The following is a 22,071-nucleotide window of genomic DNA, read 5'->3' as shown; positions in this document are numbered from 1 at the left end:
CCCCAGCACCAAGTCCCGTTCTCCTCCATCCAGGACAGCACCACAGCTCACCAGCATGTCGCAGACATTTCAGGAGACCTTTCTGCCACGACGCAGGATTGCACGCTGGGGCAGCCAAGGAGAGACGCAAGACCTTTCAAGCAGGAGACCATGGCGCGAGATGGGGACAACCCATCCTCTGGCTTTTGAAACCATGTTTCCAACTGGACAGACATAGAGGAAACAGGTCTAAATTTAAAAAGACATCCCAAATTAGCAAACCTGAGCTGAGCCAGACTGAAGGATTAAATAAAATAAGACAAAGGCTGACAGTGTCTGTTAACCTGCTCAGGGCAGGGTAAATATTTGCATGCTAGGTCTATTTTGCTCTTCCAGCACACATCCCCCTGTCAGCACATAAGCCGGGAGATTTCGCCACTCAGATGTGCTCAGAGGTCTGCCTTCACCATGAGGACTTCATGTAGATCCTGTCTCGCTCTTTTCTTTGCCTTACTCCAGAAAGAAATGGAGACCCACCTGCAAAGGACACGTCCTCAATTTTCTGCACCCCAGACTGAGGTGGGGTGTGGGGATCAGCATGGACAGGACGAGCTATGTGCCACCTGTATCGGCATGGCTAATGGGGTCAGCAAGCAGTGGGCTGAGCTCTCTCCATCCACCCATAGATCTCTTCCATCCAGGAAGCATTCGGTCACCTCCTTCCCACTCATTCAAAGATCCCTCTGGAAGCAGAAGATGAAACCCACAGGAAGGTGTGTTTGCTCTATCACGTTTAAAGTTTCACATCTCTCTTTCTCACAAGCACAAAAGCTGGAAATCTGCATTTCTAGTCAATTGTCACCCAAAACTCTCCAGCAAGTAGCTGAGGACATGGGCTCCTCTTTAATTAAAAGGCAGCCGTGCTCGTAATAGACGTAACTTTTACTTAGCTCTACATGACTTTCCTCGCTGGGACTAGAGCCACTGGTCCTGGGCTGCACCTACCTTGGAGAGGCTGGAGGTGTCCTCTCTCCTGGTTGAGCTTCCTCCATCTTCTTCAAGGGGAACTGTAGAGCAGAGGTTGGAGAGGAGTTAAGCAGGGATTTATGGACTGAATTTGCCTACTGAAGAGGCAGCTGGAGGTGTATTTGGCATTGATGCACTTTTAAAAGCACTAGATGTTTTTATTCAGGATTCTGCTATGTTTGCTAGGAGCATCACCAGGAATGGCAGGGGTTGACCAAGCTAGCACTGACCCCTTGAGGGGGGTCTCATTTGGCCATGCAGTGGACACCCTGGCATGACACAGTGAATGCAGCAAACAGGAGCTATATCTGGCCCCAGGGAATGAAAACGTACAGCTGGGTCACGGCTACAGTGCCTGGATCTGGTCCTGGAGCTGGTTTTGCAGATGCTGGGTGAAACATCGTCCTTGATCTGACACAGATAAAGCTATCATCGGAGATGGCCACTCATCTGTATTTAAAAGATGCTGCCTGTGACAACCGGTGTTCAAGGGTCCTTGCTCCACAACGGGACTAAGACAACCTTCCCCATGCAGTGGGAAATGCCCCACTGTTGCTTTTGCAGACAGAAAGGAGATACTTTACTTTATTACTATAGTCACATAGTAGGGAAAAGAGGCAATAAAAATTTCCCATATGAACTAATGGGGTATACATACATTCACACCCAAATATTCTCCCTTCAGCAAAAACCAAGACATCTGCCTTTGAAACACACACTCAGCATCGCACGGCAATTATTCTTTATGAGCCTAAAGAGGCACCGAGTGAGTCACGGCTCCGCTGTGGAGTCGGTTTCGCTCTATTTTGCAAATATTTGCTCTTGAGCAATACCGTTACTTTTGTCGCGCCTGCAGACCGGCTCCTTTGTGGAAGGCGTCTCATTGTATACAAAGAGATAGCTGCTAAACTCAGAGATATAAAAGACCTCAACAAGCAAGCGCACGCCTATGGAGAGTGGTCCTGGCCATGCTGCACTGGCTGCTCTGCGCTTGCAAATCACGCGCTGCATCCCGGCATGAAGCGCCGACGAGCAAAACTCCCGAGAGCTGCTGCTTTCCCTCTGGAGGGCTTCTTCCAGCTCAAGCTTTTAATTAGGTGGGTTAAACACTGTTGTCTCCACAGCCATCGTTGCCATCAGCCTCTGTTTTGGCAGCAGAAAAGGAGAGGCTGAGTCTACCCACATTGGATCCAATCGTCGGTTGATGTCGTGAGCCTGTAATCTATTCTAGACGCAGATCCCAAGATGTCAGACACTGGTTTAGGCACCAAAACGCTTGGGGAAGTAACTGCTCCATGAAATCACGGGCTTCCAGTCTGTACATAATGGGTGTTTTAGCACCACGTTCTCAACACTGAGCTTTCAGGAGGATGAGCTGAAGCCGTGATTCATGGCTGGATCGGCTCTTGGCTCCGTGGGACAGGCTGCATCTTGGATGCTGCGCCTTCATCCCATGATGCCATGTCGTCCCTTCACACACAGCTATACCCCTCCATGCCTGAAAAATAGCAGCTCCCCTTTCCTTCCCAGCTACCTTCAGACCTGCAAAGTGCCCCAATCTGAAATATGAACCACATGGAGCTGGGGAAGGACCCACACAGGACCCCACTGTTGCCATCACGGACCCTCTGGCAGGGTTGGCCCAGGTCCACTGTGTACCGGCACGTCCCCCGTCCATGGCAAATTGCTTTAAGGAATAAAAAAAATCACCCAGTTTGTGCTAAGAACAGAGAGAGCCTGTTCCTAACACCGCATTAAAAAGCTTAGCTTAGTGTTGTAACAGGTTTTTCAAACATTTCTGGCTCCGGTAAAATATTTTAATAACACTAATAATATTTATCATGTGGTTAGGGATGTTTGGGCTCGAACAAGCCGTAACTCCAGCTGGCAGAAACCCCAGGAGCCAAATAACTCCTCTCTCTCGATTGCGAGTTCATGTCCATCACTTGCATGCTCCCCGTCCCGTCCCCAGTGACGGAAAGCAGCACTAAGCCCTTTGGGAAAAGCTTTTTTGATGGCCTAAAAGACTTAGGCACATAATGCCGCATAAAGCCAGGGAGGCTTAAAGCCAGATGTTTTAAAGCAATTCCAGCATGTACCGAAGCAAACATGTTCCCATGAGGGTTCGAACCAAGCCCTGGGGAATTACCTTGCAGGAAAAGGTGCGACAGCTCCCAGGGCATCACCCGGAGCAGGCACTGAGCGGGATGGAGAGGAGCTGCCGGGTTCAGAGAAGCCATCGCGGCCACTGGATGCCACCACCCCACTCGGCGAGAGCAGGTGCTCCCGCTCCAGGGGCTGCAGCGATTTCCTAGACCTCTTATCCTGCCAGTACCTTGCCAAAAAGCCTTATATTAATCAAGTCTTTATTAAGACAACTATTTCTACTCCCTAGGAGATGTCACTCAAACGGTAGCGGCGCTTGTCGGAACGTGCGGCTCTCCGGTGGGAAGCGGGGGTTTGGGTAAACAGGATATTCCCCGCGGGGAGCAGTTGCACCTACATCCCCCAGCAGGCAGGAAAGAGGCGGATTCCTGAAGCAGAGTATTTTCCACTCACTGATAGAAAGAGGTGGACAAAGCCCCAGGCTATTCTTTTCCTGTTATGTGAGCGAAGTTTTAGGTGGGTTTCTTTTTTTTTTTTTTTTTTCCATTTCTCTCGGACATTCCGGATTTATTTCATTGATTTAGTTGAACATCTGAGTCTGCCACACCTATTTATTGGGGTTTTCACCCTGGCTTCAGGATGTGTGATGTGTGCATGTCTGCTTGTGCACGTGCATCAGCCCAGGATGATTTTTACACTGCTTGAAAAGTGCTCACTGCTTAGAAAGGGCTCCCAGCAAAGACATCAGCGTAGCTCCCTGTGGTGGAGGAAAAACACCAAATAGAAAACTGTCAGCTGAAATCCCAGGCCACATAAACAGCTATGCATACGTCCCCCTTTTTTTCTATACCATTAATTAGGGATTCATTCACAGGGCATAAGCAGCATCAGGTAGCTGTGTGCAAATCCGTTCACTTGCCTTCTTCCCCTGGATTTCTAATTTGTAATTTCTAACTGCTGCCGGGGCCCTGAGCCTAAAACAGAAAGCTTGATACAAGCACAGGGCATCAGCCAGGCTCCTGCTGGAACCATCCCACCCGCCCCGTCGCCAGCTCTGGAGGCAATCAAGGCTGGTGGTGCTACTCCTGGTCCTCAGGGGGTTGCAGAAGACAAGCCAAGGGGAGAAGTCAGGTCTACAGTCAGGTCTTCTGCAAGGTGCTGCAGCGTCTTAACCGTATCGTGGTACTCAGGAGCCCGTGCACAGTACAATTAAGCTGTAAGGCAATCAGGAAACCATGCTTATTAGGAGGTGATCACACTCCCAGGATGTCAGTGGTTGTAGGCCAGCCCAGGGGGACCCAAATCCCTTGGGAAGGAGATGATTAGCAGCTGATAAACAGTCCGGCTGTGATTTACCTTTTTGCATGGTAACTGAGCCAGGAGGGGATGGGGAGAGGAATTGGGGAGCTGAGGGCAGAAGGATGTGATGTTTGCTATCCCATTTAGCGTGTGACGCATTTGAAACAACATCTCCTGGAGCAGCACACACTGAAGCCTGGGTTAAGCCGCTGACTTTTTTTTCTTTTTTACTATAAAAGCAGAACATTCCATGATGGATGATAGGACTTCAACAAGCACGTATCCTACAGTGTCTATGGAGGGAATTAATTCAGCGGGAAGGCAAGGGATGAGAGGTTGAGTACGGGTAATTAGAGCATCAGCTGGTGTAAAATTGGCTTTAGTAGAGCTGTGCTGATTTATCACAGCTGAAAATCTGAGCTGAGGTGGGAAGGAGCAGCCAGCAGAGAGGCATGAAGAAACTTCTCTGCTAGAGGGTGGTGCAGCTTTGGAGCAAGGGCTCAGGGTGGCATCTCCCTCCCCAGGGGTTTTCAGGGCTCAACTAGACAATAGGAACCAGCAAAATCCCATTTTGAGGAGCAGGTTGGATAGGAGATTGCCCAGATATCCTTTCCCACCAGCATTGGTGTGATCCACAATCGTGTGTGTGTGGTTCACTCTTGAAGGACACAACACAGTGTGACTTCTTCCCCATTAGCTTGTCCCCCGCCGTCCCACGGCACCAACCCAATGTGGTGGCACAACTCTGATGCACATGCAAAAATCCTTACCGAGAACAGTCTGTCAACACATCTAGACCAGCAACCCATCCTGGGTCTCCCTTTTGTCAGGTCCAACTGTGCCAACTGTCCCCTAATCAAGGCAGAGCCCCCCATGGTCCTTCAGCAAACCCTGGTGCGACCACTGACCCTTGAATCTGCTGCCACACAAATTATTATCAATAACAAACCCAACAACAAGCTGATGCATGGTGCAAAACGCACCGAGGGGCTTTCACTGGTGCAAGGAGTGGGGCTGGGGTCCCGTGGGCTGGGCAATGAAAAGCCCGGCAAACCCAGGGTTTGCAGACCCTCGGCGTCTGCAGCTGGGGAATATCTTCCAAAAAGCTCGTGGCTGCCACGCAGCAGCACTCCCCACCCTCTGGGCTGAGCTTTTTGGAAGGCGCAGCTCCCCAGCCAGCGCCCGAGGCTGCAATATTGAAAGGAATCTGAAACAGCATTGAATTTCACTGGGATCTGAGCCCTGGCCTCCTCAGGTCCCTTTCCAAAGCCCCAGCCAGCAGAAGCAAACACAGCCCTGGGAGAGCAGCATGACTTTATCATCAGCAACACGCACATCTCTTACAGATTGGTGCTGGCCCTCCATCTCCATGTGCCTCAAAATGCGCTGCTCCCAGGGCGGCCACCTCCAGCAGGACAGCACTCCACCACGGGTCCGTGTACCAACCGACCTGCTGCTGCTAATTACCCTTGATATTAGAGCTGTCAAGAGCTCGTAAGCCTGTAATTAGAAGCAGAAAGAGGAGATGGATAGGCGGCAGGGGGAAGACTGGAAAGCATGAGATGCTGCAGGTCAGCGGGCAGGCTAGAGAACATGTGCAACAAGAGACCTCCACGGGCATCGTTAATCTGGATCCTTTAATTGGGAGTTTGGAAGAAGCCTTTTCCATCTGTCTTCAAGGAGGGAGGGCCAGAGCTGCCCCAAGGAGGCTGGAGCAGGACAACTACCAGCCGCTGCGAGGCTGGCATCAGCGCTCTTGCAATGATTGCCATCTTCCCTCGCTGCGAGCAGCCTCCTGGACGAGGGACACACATCACAACACGTCCCTGGCCCCTTCCCTCTCCCGTGCTTGCTCAGCCCAGCAGCCCCAGGGGAGGATGAATTTCCATTATTGCTTTCAAGTCTTGCTGCTGGTTATTGCTTACTGCTATATCAGCCATCAAAGTTCCCATGAAAACAGTGAATAGGACACAAATTGCAAATTAGGCTTTAATTAGAAGCTGGCACCTGCTTTCTGACCAAGAAATACAATGAAGATGTCTCTATGTTGCTATGGCAGTCCAGAAACATAGATTTCTGTTTCAGGACCCTTTGAAGACAAATTTACTCAGCACTATAAACTTGTATGCCAAAGTGATTAACACTTTAATGCTAATATCAAGCTGGACCAGTTACACACATTTTATTCATTAGAAGGCATCATTTTTCAACTGTGTCTTATCAGTATGTAAATGAGATTTTGACTCGGTCGTTGTCTGCTCCCAAAAGCGCAGCCAAAGTGAATTCAATTAATGCGATTTACATCCCAATGTGACACGGGAGGCTGTGCGGGGCTTGATAAGGCAGCCAGATGGGAGCTGGGCTCCTGGCACTGCCGTGCCATCACCCTCCACCTCCTCCCGGCTCCCCATCTTCGCTGGGCACCCCCAAAACAAAGAGCCCTGGCCAACCCGAACCCAAACCTGATTCTCCCCTCGCCTTGATGCTCCTACTGGCATGGGACATCCCATCTCCTGCCACCACCCTGCTGCTGGAGCCACCAAGATGGCACTGAAGCCACCAGTGACAGCACAGGGTCACACTGGGGTAAATGAGGACAAACTCCAGCCTTTCTTTACGGTTGGACTCGATCTTAAAGGTCTTTTCCAACATAAATGATTCTATGATTCTTCTCAGCTCAGGCAAGCCCTCCAGCTGTGCAAAACAGCTGGTTAAGCAGCTTCCACTGCAAGGACAGACCTTCAGGAGATCCTGGCTCCCTCCTTAAAAATCCCTCTAGCTTTTCTCTGATTTGAGGCCAAAAACCTGATCCTGCTTATGCCAAGGCCAGACTGGAGGCAGCCTGCTGCTTTCAGCGCTACGTCAGGCACCAGCCACAGATTTCAGTGTAAACACCGACGTAGGATGATGTACACAGGCTCAGGCTGCTCACCTGGGCTAAGGGGAAGAAGGCGACTTATTCTCAACCCCTCATGCTGTACAGCAGCTCTGCACGTTGTCATTTTACCCAGAAACCTGAGTTTTGTCTCATAGCTTGAGATTTTTCTGTTGTCCCCATGGCTTTTGACACCTATTTGGCCAGAGCTGGCTCAGAAGCAGGGAAAGCACAGGCAATCCCCTCTTGGGAATGGCCTCATGGACATTTTGCCAGTGCCTGGTCAAAACAAGATGTGGTTGGGTCTAAGAGTCATCCCAAAACCCCTAAAAACAAGGCTTAGCGCCTGCTTTTAATGCAAAATGCAATAATTTGTCCAAAAGAGCTACTGATATAGATGGTATATGCAAGAACACGTACACAAGAGCCTGGGAGGGAAAAAAAAAGAGCCTTTTCCTTAAATGACTGAGCTTCATCTGAAAATTAAATAGATGTTTCTGCCCCTGCTCGTGCCAGGACACTGCCCAGATGTTGCATGGAGTCACCTCCTTGGCTGGAGGTTTGGAGGGCTGGGTGCGCGGCCAAAGGCCATCATCACATTATTCGCCAGGCCAATTTGTGCCCAGTGTAATGAATTTTCTTGTGAAGGAACGAGCCCTTGCTAACAGTACCAAAGCAGGCAGTATTTATTGCTTTGCTCATGCAATGCTGCTTGTATCCAGGTAAATCACTGATGTCTCTCCTGACCCCAAAGTTTGCCCCGACCCTGATTTGTCCTTTGCCCACCCAATGTGGATGCTCGTGTTTGAGCACAGGGTGTGTCCGCAATGTAAATACAACCCGGGGCTCTGAGCGGGCTCCCGTCCGGAGCCGCCAGCTCCAGCGTGGCTGGGAAACAGCGATCAAGAAAAGCCCACATGGCTGTGACAGCTAATTAAACCAGGGAACGTGCAGCCCTGCTGTCGGGGGAAATGCAACGCCTGGCTGCACGGAAAGAGCAAAGTGGTGCTTAGCTGGTGCTGTAACTAAGAGTCATCCACCCTCTGTTTGCAGTCCTGCAGGGAGCTGAAGTCGGCCCCAGCGTCCCCGAGCTCACCCTGCCCGCTGCACCCTCGTCCCCTCGGGGATACCCTCCCTGCCTCTCCTCTCTCACTTCCAAAAAAGCCTCTCATTTTTTGTGGTTGCATAACTCATTTTGCTGATTGCATAGTGCAAGGTGGGAAAGCTTTTCCAGGCACCTCCCTGTCCTACCTGCTCCCCTTCTGCTCCCACCCAAGCACAGATGCTCATCCCCTGCCTCCCAATGCTCCCTGGCCCTTTTCCACCTCCCACAGCCCCATCCCAACCAGCACCCCAATCCCACCGGCGCCCCTGCACCAATCCCCCCACTGGCAGGGATCCATCCCAGCTCAATTTGATTTGCAGGCATGGATTTTGTTGGACAGACCCATTGCGCCGAGCTCCCAGGCAGGGAGCTACCGTTAATTCATTGCATGCCACTCTGCAGCCAGCCAGCAGTTTGTCGTCTCACCTGTGAGCAAGGTTAACCTTTTTCCACAAATAAAACTTTCCACAATAATTATTCACCTTAACAGAGGGATTGTGGAGGAAAGCAAAGAGGAAAAGACGTTTCTAGAGAGGCAAATTCTGCCTGGGAGCTGGAGCGGGCCCCATGACCCCAAACACAAAGTCAATTGTTGCTCAAATCTTCCTTTATAGGGTTCAAAGGACAGGCAATAAGCAAGCTCAAATTATTGCCAGGCCTTAATGAAGTTGCATTCAGCCTGAGCAGAATTGCCCGCTTATTCATGCAAATTCACTGTAACCAGCTTACGCACATTATGCAGTGCAGGGACCTGTGGGAGATCCTAGTTGCCTGGGGGAGATTAGGAGAAGAAACTCAGGACCTTGTATCAGCGCAAGCAGCTAAGGTGCTTCCAAATATCCCGATTAATGCCCAGATTGGCCCCGCATTAAAACAATATAATGGGCCCTTATTGTCTGAGTGCATATGACCGTTAATGATGGGGAAAGTCCCCGAGCGCTCGGCACAGCCTCCAGCCAAGCAGCCCTACGTGTCCAACCAGGGAAAAACAGCATCGCATTGATCAGCTGGTTCCCGGGCCTTAATCAATACCTGCTTTGACTATGTGGAAATGCTCATTTATCTGTCGTGTGCAGATAATAATGAGATTGTCAAGGTGGCTGACTGAAAGAAACACCGCCTCCTCCTCGGATGCTAACAACTCCCGCAGTGCCGGCATCAGCAGGAATTCTCATTTCTCATTCCTGCACGGTTGCGAATTTTAGATACAAAACCTCAGTGGCTTGTGCTGGCTGGGGTAGGCATCCAAAGCCGCTGCTCGCCAGAGCACACAGGGGCAGGACTGTGTTTTGCACAAACCAGAGAGGCTCCCAGGGTTTGCTTTAGAGAAATTTGGGCACCCAGCACCAATGACCCTCACCCAAGTACCCTCTCGAGCACAGCTTCAGCTCCACCTCTGGGACAAAACCTACGTTAATCTCGGCAGTCTCATGTCAATGAGTCCAGAGACCTCCTTGCAGTCATCCAGGTGGGACCAACCTCATCCAAGGCGGACTTCTGCCCCAACGTTGGCCACAAAGGCCATGCCTGCCCCAGAGGAAACGGGTACTGGCAGGGAACACCTGAAATAAAGGTGCAAAATGAGTCAGTGAACACGTCCAGGGTTCATCTTTCATCGATGGGATGAGCTGAACATGGAGATTTCCATGCAGGTACCAAGAAGGGCTCCTGCTCTGGTAGTTGGTGGCCATAAGTCCAGAGACACCGGCAAGGGGACAGGGAGTTACTCCAGGTGCAAGGGCCACAGTTTAGTGTCAGTTTTCAGTTACTATGGGGTAAATCGGGAGTGATCCAAATGCACATCATCACTCATGTGCGTCTGCAGTCTTGCAAGCGATGGCGGAGTTTGGCCTCGCTGATGAAGCCCCGCAGGAAGGAGCAGCCAGAGGAGCTGCCCAGGACCTGGGGGATGGAGGGAGGAGTGAAGAATATGGGGCTGGGAACTCCACAAATCTCATTAAACTTTACATCTGGTACAAAAAGAGCCAACAAAAAAAGGAGATCTAAGTGCGTGTAGCTCAAGGCTGGGGTTTGAAGAACGGGGAGAGACAGGGCAAAGGGAACGGTGGGGCACAGCACAAAGGGCAACAGCCAGCGCAGGCCGTTTGCTCCCCAGTTAGACCCATCCCGCCACCGTTTTTTTAGAGCAGATAGTGCCAGTCTCCAAGTGATGCTGGGGTGTTCCCGGGGCGCACGGTGAGCCTGTCACCACGGAAAAGCTACATTCCTACAAAACAGATGAGCAACGCTTGCTCTTGCATGGTGGGAGGAGAGGCAGCCCAAGCGATTATTTTGTAGCTGCAGGAAAGAGGGGTACCTTTGGAAACATGTTATTTTTCCGTTTGTTATTTTCCTATTTAATGAGGCTGTTGCAGGGACACAAATGTCTACTTCCTTTTCCTTATCAGCTGGGGGAAAAAAAAATAACAGGCTGCTGACCCCGGTTAACTCCTTCCCGCAGCCGCCAACGGCAGGGTGCTTCACGCACGTTAGCTGCATCCCCTTGAGGTCAGTGGGTTACGGCTCTTCCCAAGGGTATCTATTTCAAACCCAAAAAATCCCCTACTGCCACAAAACAACAGCCGAAATGGAAAAGGGGGCTTGTTTTTAACTGAGCCTGTTGGTATTATTGGGTGCCTGAAGGCAAGTAAGAGCCGTGTATTTCCAGAAGCAGCTTTGTGGCCCTGATAAAGCCCATCCAAAATCCATTCCCTGCCATGAGACGCCTTCAAACACCCTGAAAACTGCAGGGCTGGGGCACTGAATATCTAAAGGCAGGAAGGACTAAGGGTGAAGGTGATTTAGTAGAGACAGGACAAAAGATGGGCAGGGGATGGTGGGATCTCCATCCTTGGTGGATTGAGGTTTTCAAGACCCTAAAATAGTCCATCCCCATCAAAGTCACATTTCTCCCATGGAAATGCTTCAGTCAATGGTTTGTATCTCTCCCACCAGCCCAGAAGGACCAGCCAAGTGAAATGTTGCCATGACCCAAGCAAGTCCCATGGGGAGTTTCTTGCAGCCAGGGTCTAACTCCAGCTAATCTAACAGAAAGACATGGCTGCAAAACATGCACGTGTGGGTATAACCCTAGAAAGCCAGAGTTAATTAAGCCTCTCACTGGCAAAAGCTTTTAATTGCATAGCAGCAGCCTGTCCAGGGGCTGGGCGATTTGTGCATAGCTGCAGGGAGACTTTCTGTGCTCACGCTGCCATGGCACGCGAGCCCGTCCATCGCGCTGGAGAGCCCAAAGCAGCAGGGGAGGCAGTTGCCACACAGAGCCAAGGGTCTGGCCCCTCTCCCCAGCCAAACCTTCATCCCCAGCCCAGGGGTTCAGGTGAAACCCTGGAAGGGTTTGCAACCCTGACTTCTCCCACTGGTCTTGAGCAACCTCCCTCCAGCCCCACACATTGCTCCAAGGAGGGGTAAGAGACCTCCTCTGCCCTTTCTCACCCCAAAATACTGCTCTGGGGAACACTCTTGCATGGCTGGCATCAAACCCCTTGCTCTTGTCTCCTTGAGTATTTAGGACTGGACCCACAGAAAGATTTAAGTCCACCCAGGATGGAAGTGCTGGGTGAGACCAAAGGTCCATGTGGCTGCAGACCCAATCTCTGTCGGTGCCCAAAACCTCAACCTCAAAGGAAGAGCGTGATAGCAGTATCCCTGCGGGTGCCATAAATCACTGCCCCACACTCTGCTGTGCCTAAATTCCCCATTTGACCCCACCACAGAGCCCAGAGCTGCTCTCGCTCCCCTCCCCAGCCAGGACGCCCCATCTGCGGGTCTGCACAAGCAAGATGCACCGAATCCTCACACTCTCATGCTAAAAGGAAACACACATTCCTTGTCCCTTTACTCTCTCATTTTCAAGTGATGGCTTGCAAATGAAGCCACGTTAACCCCTAGCTGTGTCTGGCTGCCGTGACCTCCCCGACTCATTCCCACCATCCTAATTGCCTCCCGGTGCCTGCAGTTGTTCAGCCCAGCCCTCGCGGTGGCTCGTGGCTGTGATTATCTGTGGCTCTTTTAAATCCCTGCGTAGCTGCAAGGCTGGTCCCTTCCCAGGGAGAGGAGAGGGGAGCAGCTCCCAGAGCCACGGCCAGCAAACACGATCGTGGGGTGGCATAATGAGGGTTATGAAGAAACGAGATGTTGGGGATCATCGGCTGGGAACAGGGAAAGGGAGATGCTCTGGTGATGGAGTTGAGTGAGAAGCAAGATGCTGCTGGGTCAGCTGAAAACCCAAGGCTCTCAGAGCCACCGGTCACCGGCTACAGGCTCAGGTACTCGCTGACCCTGTGCCAAAAGCCCTGCCCCTTGGTTGCCGAGTCCAACACTGCATCTGCACTGCTGTCCCAGAGACCCCACCGCTCCTGAACATGGGCGAAGGAGCAAACTCTGCTTTGCAGAGCCCACGCAGAGGAAGAGGAAGAGTTGGCTCATCTGGGTGCTCTCCTCCCCATGAGGAGCAATGGGAGACGGAGACATGGGGATGCACCTCCAGGAGACTGGGAGCACCAGATACACCCAGGACCCCCCTCTGGGTACCAGTAAGATCATCCCAGGATGCCCCTTCCCAGCCAGGCAACGTGCACTGAGATCCCAACCTGCTTGGCCAAAATGAGCCACCAGTGCCCCTTGCCCCCATCTCCTTTTGCCACACAGTTTTGGGTCCCTTCCCCCAGCCCTGACCCTACAGGATGAAATTCAGTTCGTGCCTGCCTCCGAGCTCCAGGAAGATTTCCAAATGGCACAACAGCATCACGCTGGGGGCCAGCTCCAATGCCCAGCTCACCCAGGACACCGCTTGCTGCCCGGCTCCTCCCAGATAACGATAACAGCCTCCATCCCCCGAAAAAAATGCAATCGCATCCAATGCCCACTGCACTCTCCTCCCCCTAATAACTGGTGCTGTGGCCAGTAGGGACGGTGCTGCTCCCCTGGGGCTGCCACCACCTCCCTGCAGCACCCTGGCTACAGCACGCACGGACCAAAAAGGGGCAACATAAGTTTGGCATCAGTCTGTAGGATCAAAGCCTTCCTAGGGTCACCATCGATTAGCACATTGGCAAAGCAGGGAGATGGTGGGAGCAAAGGTCTTTCTGCTCTGGTTTCTGCAAATAAGCAGAAATAACATTATTTATGGGCAACACCAAACTGGAGAGGAACATGTTTTTGCCCATGAGCTGACCCTGCCTTCTAAGAAACCCATCGCTGCATGACAATCTGCCTTTCCCAACTTTTGGGGATTTTATCGTAGGCAAGATCCAAAGGCAAATCCAATGGGAAATTGGGCCAGGCAGCCAGGGGCTGGGGCACCGCCCTGGCCCATCCACCCAGCCCGAGGGCAGATACTGCCCAGGTCCCTTTGCAGAGGTTATTTTTGAGCATCCCTAAGGCAGGCGGCACCATCGTCCCCCATCTGCCTCAGCCCCACTGATCCTCCCCTCCTGCCTGCCTCCCCAGGCACCCACCTCCAGCCCCAGCACGCTGCACATCCAGATCTCCATCCCTCTGCAAATCCCGTGACGATTTTGCATCCTGAAGGGACAAAATACCTCTATTTTGGAAAAAAAAATTAAAACTCGGTGCTTACGTGACAAGCAAGAGCACATCAAGCGCAGAGCGCAAGCACTTTCTCCAGCATCGTTCCCTTCCAGTAGCAGCAGCTGGACCTGATGCTCCATTTGAGGCTCCATCACAGCTTAAAGATAAGGCGACAATGCCCCTCTCCACATGAAAACCAAAAACCACAAGCCAACGCAGGGTCCAGAGTGGCGAGAAAGGTAACACTGAGCCCTGCGAACACCAAAAGTGCAGCTGGTTGCTGCTGCGGGGCTCAGGCTCACATCTGCTCCTCTGCCCTGGGTAGCAGCAGCCCAGCAGCACCATCCCATCCCCAACAGAAATCTGCTGCTCTAGATAAATAAGCCAGCTCAGGTCCGGGACTAAATAGATAAGCCAGCTCAGGTCCAGCAGGCAGCATCCTCAGGGACGATGAACCAGCCACGGTCCCACCAACCCACGGCTCACGGCAGAGGGCTCAGAGGGTTTGCTCCTGTCTAAAATGCTTGTTGCAAGGAGGTTATTTTGGCTTTTTTTTGGTTTAGGAGGTTTTTTCCCTGATTTCCTTCTACGCTTTCCGTTCAAAAATAAAAGCAACAGCAGATCTTTTTAGGAGCAGAGAACAAAAGAGCAGTAAAATTAGGCAACTGCATCTGAAAAGCCTCTGTGTTGTCTGGGCGTTCGGCAGTGCCCCTGCTTCCCTTTTGAAGTGTTCTTGTAAAACCCCATTATTCTTCACTCAAACACACAAAACAACAGCAGTCAGGCCCCTGTTGAAGGAATAATATCTTTGCTTCCATGCCAGCACTTTGCCATTAATGTTTTATCGCTTTAAAAGCACTTCACAGCCTCCCTCTCCCCGTGTCCCCCCGCTTTTCATGTACCAAGACGTTTTGCAACTTCCAGAGGTGCGCACGTGGGCTTCGGCGAACCTGCCGTCCAGCCCTCGATCCTCCCAGGCCGGCAGGCTGAGCCTTCGCAGGGGCTTGGCACGAAGGGAGACCGCTCAGCCTGTCTCAGGAACAGGGCTTTAATAGATTAAAGACCAAAAGGCAGCTCCTGAGGAAATCACTCCTCTGATTTCATCATCTCCCAGGATGAATCCAGCTCACCTGCTCTCAGCATCAGGCAGTGATGGAGCAAGCCCCAGCCTCTATCTCCCCACTGCTCTAGAGGAAGCAGGGTGGCTCCATCTATTTATTTCCCATCTCATTTCTGAGGTTTCCCAAAGGCAAGGAAATCTTTTTTTCCCCAAGTGAAAGACTGGGAGAAGATTTCCCAAGGAAATCTTGCGGCAGTTGCAGGCAGGGAGCTGCAGTGGGGCAGGGCAGGACGCCCACCCCAGCGCTGCCTCCCCACATCACCCATCCAGCTGAACAGTCACCAGGGTTTCCCTTCTAAAGGCAAAATAAAACACAAATATTCCTTTATCAAACAATAGCATTAACCAAAAAGATCGTTGTCATGGGATAACACTATCCCTGACTCCCCATAAATGTAGGGAGGAGCAAGGTATTTATTTCCAAAGGCAGAAGAAATGAATCCTTCAAACACTTCTATCACAGTGACATAATTTCCATTATACCCTGCAACCGGCGGAGATGTAATCATGTCACTTGATGGATGGCGGCGTACAAGGGTACCGACTGTGTTATTGACCCGCTGAGTCTGGGCTGCTCCCGAGCATCGCTTGCCTTGGCCAAGGAGGCACGGGAAGGTTGTATCCACACAAGTGCATTTTGAATGCACACGAGGCTTTTTCAAGCCTGTTTCTGGTGGAGGAAGGCAGCAGTCCTGCCAGCAGGGCCTCATCTATTTTAACGCCCCGTTAAAACACGCTGTTTCTGAAAGGACATGTGGCAGGCACAGAAATTGCAAATGAGGTTGTTGCCACCTGCTCCCGCACAATACAAATCGTATTAATGCAGGACAAGGGGGCACCTCCACCGCAGCTGGCTGCTGCCCGCCTGCCGGCCACACTGCCGGGAGCCCATCAGCTGAACCAGCCCAGCACCAGTGCTCCCAGCAGGCCACGGTGGCTGGGGGAAGAGCACCGCACCCGGGCACGTTGGGGTCCTGCTGGGATCATCCCACCGGTGGTCCTTCTATGGGATACAAAATGGCTGTCCCCTCGTCTGGGCTATAAAAACTTATTAGCCAAAAAAAAAAATTTAAAAAAAAAAATTAAAAAAAAAATAAAAAAAATTTAAAAAAAAAAAAGATATTTATATGACAATAATATTGCCCTTCTTGATGTCGGAGCAGCCGGCATTGCCATCGCAGGGCTGGCTCTTCCAGGCTTCGAGCAGCGCAGCCAGCACCCAACTGTCCTCCACCGAGCCCTACAATTAGGCAAAGCATTAGGATATATTTTAAACACCCTCGTTTATGGCTGCTGCAAGGAATGTGGCAGGGCGTTCGCTATTTCCAGGGAAGGAAAGAAAGTCCCAGGCGTTGCGTGGGTACTCCAGCAGCCATCGCCCCCGAGCAGGGCTCAGCCTCCCCTCCTGCAAACCATCCGTCCCTTAGCGCGTGGGGTTGCTGCCCAAATGTTTAAGGCCAGCCAAAGTCCATCACTGACTTGTCTCATCCACCTCTTCAACGAGGAGAAAGAGCTAATGGCGACCTGCGTCCTCGGGACCACGCCAGTCACATGCGGGGCAGAAAAATGCAAAGCACAGTAATTATCTGTTGCAGAGCCCTGTTAATGATTAAGTTTGGGAGACGCTAACAATCAAGCCTATTGAAAAGACTACAAGGGTTTCAAAGTGTTTCCTCCGAACCATGTGACGGCAAATTGTTCTGAGTAGACTGCTCTTAATTCAAATGCTCGTTGTCATGGGGACGGGATAACACCCCTCCTATTCAAGGATGCCACACAAGCAGCTTACTATTTGCTACAATAGGCTTTTTAGTTCAAGCTACACTTTATAAATAGCCAAAAAAAAAAAAAAATCTAGAGATTAATATCAGTGCTGACCTTCCCTAGCACAACAGAGCCGAAGGGCCATGGGGTACTGGGGCCAGAGGAAGAGCTGTGAGGGCATGGATGGACAGACAGACGGACACGGGAAGCGGGTCGCTGCAGCCAGTGATCTCACGGCGTTGATGGGGCTCAGCCACACGCGCGTGGGCACAGAGTTTCTTTTTAATCCCAAAACGTCATTGGCAAGGTCGCCTCCTCCTCCTTGCGCTGGAGCCGAAAAGCAGCCTGGACGCTGCCAGGCACCAGCAGATGCCAGTTCCTGCAGACCTCAAGGAGGGCAGGAGCCCAGCACCGGCCGGGAAACCCAGTTGTCACCAGGGACCCTGGATTCGGAGCAAAATGCCATAAGGGCATTTGTACCAGCACAGCCTGTTTCAGGCACTGAAGTGGCACAGGTCCTGCTGATAAACCCCCTGCTCTCACCAGTGTTATGGATGGGAGCAGAGGCCTGAAGATGGAAAAAGGCAGCTCCATGGCACAAGAGGAAGAGGAGGAGGAGGAGACGGACTGGACGTCCCCAGCATCACCCACCTTGATGCACCAAAGCAGACACCCACCCCAGACATCCCTCCAGCCTCTCTGCAGGCACATCACTGGCCTCGATCCTGTGTGCAAACCACACAGCAGCAGGACCGAGACCCCCTACACCCACCCTCTGCTGATTCCCCTTAATCCCACCTCACCCCATCCCCTGGCCTCACAGAACAGCAGGACACCCGTTGGCTCCTGCTACCAGCCACCACCAGCGGAGCCCCAGGAGGCCCCAGCAGCATCCATGGCAGGAGGAGGCACTGCCCGAAACAAAGGCTGTGGGGCTAAAGGTGGGAGGCACCAGCTCATGTCTTGGAGAAGTTTAGGCCTAAGGTGAATGAGAGAAGCTATCGCTGACGGTAGAAATACTGTCTTCATGTGGAACTGGGGGTGTGCCAAAGAAGATCTTGGGAAAATCAAAGAAAAACAACAGCCAAGAGCATTCTTACAGTATCCTGAGCAAGAAGGCATCTGGGCTTGCTGGAGCTGTGTGTGACTTATGTTTCTATCAAGTCACCTCGCAGCCTGATTCCCCTCCGCAGAGCCTCCATACCCCTCCGCCTGCCCCTTCTCTCTCCCATGGATGACATCTCTGCCATGGGTCACAGCCAGGCACCAACCACGAAGTGCTACCAAATTCCAGGACGGGGCCAAGGAAAACCGCCACCAGTTGACATTTGAAGGAAAGGTAATGTTCCTCCTCATTGCTCCCATGCATGGCAGGACAGAGACCCACCTTATTTCCCTTCCCTGAATCCAAAGCGGACTATTGCACCACCTGAACCTGCTGCCAGCCTCTCCTTCCAGCCCCTGCCCTCTTCCATGCTCCCACAACCTCCGAAAGACGCCTCTCCCCAAAGCCCTTGTGTGACAACCACTTGTCCTGAAGACATGAAGGAACTGGCTCAGCTTCTTCCAAAGCCAAGCATCGTCAGACCAGCTGCAGCATCACCCATCCCATTGCATCTCTTCCCCCACGTGTAGCCCTTTGGAGGGCTCTCCAATAGCTTACGAAAAGCCACCAGGCTTTGCTGCTTCACCCAACACCTATAATTGCTGGGACAACTGATTGAAGCAGCACATGTGAGCCCCAAGAAGATGGTAAATCTGATTTCTCTGTATCTGCTAACGACAACCTGCCTCAAACTCCTAGGACCCAGATTGATGCTCTGAACCCAGCTGCCACCAGGGAAAAGAGCAGCACCCACTCACCCAAATCAAACCCTGCCGCAGGGGGTTATTGCGAAGCTGAAGCCTTCAGGCAGGCTCAGAGCTGCCAAATTTAGGGCTAAAATCAGCTGTGGCATCAGCAGCTCCTGCATGAGCCATTCGCTCGCTTTCTGCTCACAGGGGCCGGGGAAACATTTGTACTAAATATGAAATCAGTTCCCAGGAGCTGCTAAAACACGTTAGGAATTTCTGGAACAAATCTTGCAGGCTTTAAGAGCTTTGCTCGCATTTGGGTTTGCAAACACAAGACGGATGGTTGTATTGGATTTAATGATGGATGCACATGTGTTTAATTGGTGGATCTCCTTGCCTCGGGACACCAAAGTTAGGTGGGCTCCAGGGGGGACTGGAAAAGCTCATGGATGGTTACGAAATACATGGAAACCACATGTGACCAAGGAAATCCCGTGTTGCAGATCACCAGCAGCTGGAAGAGCATTGCTACATCCCTGCCTGGCCCCTGGGCTCTGCCCTGCGCTGGCGGCTGCTGGAGACGGGGCAAGGGGCTTGGAGGGCTTTGATTCTCACCCTGCCTGGAAAGCCTTTTTTTTTTTTCCGCTTCAGTGAAGCACAAAACCACAAACCCCCCCCCCGGGCCTGGGAGGTGTGCAATGGCACTGGAGAGGTATGGTGTCCCCACCTGCTCTCGCTGCAGGCATCTCTGAAAGCAACCAGGGCTTCACGCTGCAGGAGACAACGGGCTACGACAGCTTCATTGTTTCCCCTGATGAGGAAGGAGGAGAACCACCACCTTCTCGCGTGGGAGCAGCACTGAAGGGGGAGAGGCGACCTGCTAGACGGATGACTCATTTCCATCACCACCTCCTCCTCCAGTGCTAAGCGTCCTCAGAAAAGACTGGGAGGCAATCCTTCCCCTTCAGGCTCCCTCTTTGCCTGCAAGAGGAGGAGAAAAAAAAACAAACAAAACAGAGATGCAGCCAAAACCCCATCCCTGCAGCCACAAAGGGTATGTGCTGCTCCCCAGGTTCAGCAGTGATGGGGCAAAAGCTCTCAGAACATCACCCGCACCCATCAGCATCACCCTCGGGTGCAGGCTTGGACCACATCAGCAGCCATATTGCAACCCCCGTGAACGTGATTCCCCAGCCAAGGGTTTCCCCCACAGTGACATCCCAAACCAAGAGGATGGGGGGACATGCTGCTCGTGAGTGGCAGCATGGCCCAGCACCCCAAAACAAGCTCCATGGGGGCAGGTGCTGCAGCAGCCCCCAGTGCAGGCTCTGTGCCATGATGCATCTCCAGCTGGTGTGGGTCAGCTCTTGATGAGGAAAAGCTCTAGCCTTGTTACCAAAACAACTGGAAAATCACAGAATCATTTGGGTTGGAAAAGACCTTTAAGACCATCAAGTCCAACCGTTAACCCAGCACTGCCAAGCCCACCACTAAACCATGGCCCTCAGCACCACGTCTACCCGGCTTTTAGATACCTCCAGGGATGGGGGCTCCATCACTCCCCTGGGCAGCCTGGGCCAGGGCCTGACAGCCCTTTTGGGCAAGAAGTTTTTCCCAATACCCAACCCAAACCTGCCCTGGCGCAGCTTGAGGCCGTTCCCTCTCGTCCCATCGCTTGTTCCTGGGGAGAAGAGACCGACCCCCCCGGCTCCAGCCTCCTTTCAGGCCGTTGCAGAGAGCGATGAGGGCTCCCCTCAGCCTCCTCTTCTCCAGGCTGAGCCCCCCCAGCTCCCCCAGCCGCTCCTCCCCAGCCTTGTGCTCCAGCCCCTGCCCCAGCCTCGCTGCCCTGCTCTGGCCACGCTCCAGCCCCTCCATGGCCGCCTTGGGGTGCGGGGCCCAGCGCTGAGCACAGCATTCGAGGGGCGGCCTCGAAAAGGCAAGAGAGAGGGTCATGCGTCTCCCAGGGGCTCTACTGCTCGCTCCCACCTTGGGAGAGCAGCGAGGGACAACTGATGCCTCTCCCAAATTCCCTTCCAGGCTGCTGCAGATCAGCCAGGCTGATGTTTGTCTCATCTTGGAGCTTGAAGCCACCAAGACCAGACCTGACCACACAGGCAGAAGGTTCCTGCAAAGCCAAGGCTGCCTTCGCCGCTTGCTCCCGCGTCTGGTAACCAAGCAACTTAAAGCCAGGTAGGAAAAGATGCAAATCATCCGAACCCACTTAAAATTAGCAGGACACACACCACTGGCCCTACCATTGCTCTGTGCAATGTGTAAATGTTTCATAAAACTAAGATGCTCTTTGTTAAGCTCTGGGAAACAGAGGTAGGAAATTGCACAATTGCAGTGCTAAGTTTTTATCGGCCAGCGCACAGGATCCATCGCGAGCCACCACAGAAAGAAAAACCATGTGTACGGAGTCAGGAACATTTTCTTCTGTCAAATACCAACCTGTTTTAAAAGTCTTTCTACCTACAGGATACCTCATTCTCCCCAGTCAGCAGCAACAAGAAAAAACTCAGTGTTTTCACATAAAAGAGGGTTTTTTTTGTAGGGAAAAAAAATTATGAAAGTGGGAAAAAAATAAATAAGTGGAAAACACTGAATAAAATCAGGATGCAGCAGTTCAAAGCCTGTGTGGTTGTTGGTCTGTGTAAGCTTAGCTGCTTTAATCCGAGCAGTCGTCTCCATTTCATAAGATGCCCATCGCTCCGCTCACAATGTACACAGTGCGTTTATTATGCAGCCGGTGAGCAAATGGTAACGGAATATTTTAATCAGATTTTAACAAAATTGAAGTCCAGGCGATCTGAGTGGGAGAGTAAGGCAAACACCAGAAAGGAAGGTTCAATGTGCCTTTCCATGCCGCTAACTTCAGGTTTGCTACGTGAACAAGCGGCGCTCGCTCTGCTCCAGCTTAGACAGTAAAGTGATGTGGCCCCCACATCCTCGCCGCCGCATCCATCGCGGCAGGGCGTGATGCCCATCGCTGGAAGAGTTTTTGCCAAGAAGGAGCCTTCGCAGGGGGCTCCCCACCATCACCCCGGTCCCGCTGCTGCGGCTTGCCCCCAACATTTAATCCCCCTTTCTCCAACTGTTATTCCATCCTAACGAAGGTGTTTGGCGATGGGGGACAGGGGGAAGCAGAGGAGGAGCCTCCCATTTCCAGCGGGACTGATTAATGAAAGATTTTTCTGTTACGGGGTTTATCGCTCCACATTTTTCTTAATTGAGGCGGTGCACCTCCATCCTCTAAACTTCAAGGATGACAATAATTAGCACAGCTAGTCTTTATTACTCTCATCATCTCTCCCCTTCAGGAAGTACAAGATCTAACGCACCAGCGATGAATATGAAAACCTGCTTTGCAAGGCACACGCTTACGGACCTCACGAGCCGCCCTCTGACCTTGTAACGAGCAGATTAGCACAGAACACATATGTGGCCCTTTAA

Source organism: Platalea leucorodia (genome assembly GCF_965183815.1).
Source record: "Platalea leucorodia genome assembly, chromosome: 7".
NCBI classification, from domain to species: domain Eukaryota; kingdom Metazoa; phylum Chordata; class Aves; order Pelecaniformes; family Threskiornithidae; genus Platalea; species Platalea leucorodia.
The sequence above is the reverse complement of the archived record's forward strand: the minus strand, read 5'-3'. Positions refer to the sequence as shown.